This window comes from Gambusia affinis, linkage group LG09 (genome assembly GCF_019740435.1).
Source record: "Gambusia affinis linkage group LG09, SWU_Gaff_1.0, whole genome shotgun sequence".
Classification (NCBI taxonomy): domain Eukaryota; kingdom Metazoa; phylum Chordata; class Actinopteri; order Cyprinodontiformes; family Poeciliidae; genus Gambusia; species Gambusia affinis.
The window spans coordinates 8,968,613-8,971,458 of record NC_057876.1 but is presented as its reverse complement, the minus strand read 5'-3'; the positions used below and the strand labels follow the sequence as shown (position 1 = coordinate 8,971,458).

At 41.4% G+C, this 2,846-nt stretch overlaps 1 long non-coding RNA gene across 1 annotated transcript; it reads left to right on the top strand.

The window, feature by feature from the left end:
- The first annotated feature begins 869 nt into the window (after positions 1-869).
- LOC122837005 lies at positions 870-2,628 on the top strand. Its single transcript, XR_006371676.1, has 3 exons — positions 870-1,001; positions 1,354-1,545; positions 1,703-2,628. It is a non-coding gene; the product is annotated as an uncharacterized LOC122837005 (long non-coding RNA).
- Positions 2,629-2,846: the final 218 nt, after the last annotated feature.

Sequence of the window (2,846 nt, the reverse complement as noted above, 5' to 3'; positions counted from 1 at the left end):
TCAGAAATGTATCATTTTATGCTCACATTCATGCCCACTTTTGGGTATATTTCACATACTAACCTAATGTGTGTGTGTTTTTTTTTTTGTGTGGTTTTTTTTTCGGCTGCTGGAGGGACGCAAAGCACCTGGAGGGGTATGGGGGCAAATGGGGAAATGAAACTAGAGACCTGAACCTGATTTGCTACAAGCAGCTGCCTTGTTTTGCTTGTTTTAACAAAAAGCTGTCCTTGGATTTTGAACTACACTGCACCAGTGGCTGTAAAAAAAAACAAACAGAACTCAACAAGTGGAATCATTTGAATTAAAAATGTCAGACAGGTATGTTAATGCACTTTGGAAGGTCTATGATTACCAAGATGCCTCGCCGAAAAAATGAGAGACAAATAATATTTGACGAAAATTCAGCAATTACAGTGGAGAGTAATTTCACAGAATGAAAAAGCAGTTCACAAAGAGAGTCTCAAAGAGATGTTTTCCAGGCACGCATTACTTATCGTGAAGTGGTTATAAAACTATTTCAGATAAATAAAAAGGTAAAAAAAAATAAAAAGAGCATTAAGCAAAATTATATTGTTTCGCATTAGTAGTCTGGTTCAACAGGTCTGCAGATCTGCAGACCGATACAGAAAAGGGATGCATAAGTTTAAAATGTATTTTCTTTAATGTTACTTTGCTGGTTCTGTTCGTGTCTAATATTTAGAGAGTCCAACCTTAGATTTCAAATTTTGAGAGTTTGTTTACCGATCGTGTCTCGATTGGTTTCGTCTGAATCGATGTAGTTGCTTCTGCTCCTCCATAACAACACTGGAAGCGAAAGAGTAACGTTGTGTCTGTTTTCATTATTCCCCTTTACAAGCGGCGTAACAATCGCACCAGGCAGTTGTAGAGTGCCAGCACAGCACGCCCAATTAGCTTACATTCTTTAACGCTCCACTTTACCAACAGATTTGAGGACCATGGAGTCCAAGAAAATCCAGTCCTTGAGCCCCACAGGCCAGGTAAAATGCTCTTGACGTTACCTGTGGTTCTAGAGTAACTTAGCACAATGAATGCTAAGCTAGCTAGCTGTAGACCACACCCTGAATACATTTGTGTGTGGCGCCTCTTCCATCACTGACTACAGCTGGAGTCCATACCCTGTAAGTCTCTTAAATGAGACTTACTTTACAAACTACCACACTTTTTCCATCCACTAAATTTTTACAATAATAAGCAAGACTCACTCTTTATTTGTATTTTCAAGTCAGCTTTTTTTCTTTATGATTGACTATGTTCACACATATACTTGCGCGTAAACAAATAAAATCTGTCAGAACAGAACAATCGTATAAAACCAGGATTTCCCAACAGGAATCGCGACGCTTTGGAGATGAGGACAGACTTCTTTTTTCTTCTTCTTCGTGTTCTGCAGTAAAACGGAGCCTCTTTGACACATTTTTCTAGGTTGCTCCCGCATAAACATGCCCAGGAAGTGCTGGTCTCTTGCAGCAGTACAGTCTTCTTGTAAAACCAATTTGTGGACCAACGTGGCAATTAGACATTGTAAGTGTGGACTGGAATTGGTGCCTTCTGCCCCAGATCACAATGCTAATAAAACTTCAAAGTAAACGACTACACCACAGGATGGATTTGTTTTAATGATCCCTTTATGTAAATGACCTGTTTTACATCTTTGCTCGACTTTGTTTTTCCTGCACAGCCCCGGCTCATCACTACCAATGACCATGAGGCGTCCCACAGCGAGGGAAAGTCTGGGCATGCTAAGGCACTCTGCTGTCAGTGTCAAAAAGTAGCCTACCAGGGGGTCTTTCTAATTAAACTGGTGCCCAGTCCAAGGCTGTGGGTGATGGGGCATCTGCTGTGTGCAGTGGCTTGAAATCCTCCAGCTGCCCATCTGCAAAACCTCTCATCTGGCTTCCATCGAAAGAGGAGGTTTAGGAAAATGCCTCTATTTTCCCTAATCTCCCTCAGTGCCACCCCACCCCACCCATCTCTCTACTGCCTTATCCATATTTCATGAAGAGCTCTGGAGGTATGAAATTGTCTGAAACTAATCCACTACTGGATATTTAGTCCCAGATTAAAATCACTCGCTTCACTGCCTCATAATTCTGTTCCTATTGATTGCCTGGGTCCAAATATAAGTCAGGGATATATGGAACATTTTTCCTTAGGCTCTCCGAAATAGTATCATTCCAACTTCCCTGCACTGGTTCCATGCAAATGCTTTCATCCTCGTTGAGCATTTTTCTGGCAATAGCAAGTCAGCACAGCTTTTGTTAAAGCTTTTTTTCTTTTTTACTGTTTTTTTTTTTTTCGGGCTCACATTTTTGACTTGTTGCAAACACCTGAGAAAGTCCCACTTGCACACCCACAGCACAGTTTAAAAAGCGCTCATGCAAACCCGAAAACATTCCCCCATGATCAAGACAGACAGCTGAAGATGCTCAGGCTTGGAGTCTCTCTGTTTTTAAAGGTAGAAAGAGGAATGTGGGAGTATTATGACATGTTAGTGACACTCAGGAACACATCAAACCTTTTGTTGCCTGAAGGAGAAGTGTGGGACTCTCTTCACGAGACTGTAAAAAAAAAATAGCTTGTCTGTCAACATGAGCTAACACCATAGGGGCCCCGAGATCTACGATTTTCTAATTCCAGCAACTAATTTCTTCTAAAACTCCTTCCACCTTCTAGCGTCACATCAGGCTATTCAAGAGAAGCTGACAGCACCATAACAGCTTGAAATGTGCGCATAAAAAGCCAAGGTGACGGGAGAATAGTTGCGTAGCAGCTCACAAACACAAAGCAGCAGAAGTCCCTGAATCAATTTTCTTCTGATATCA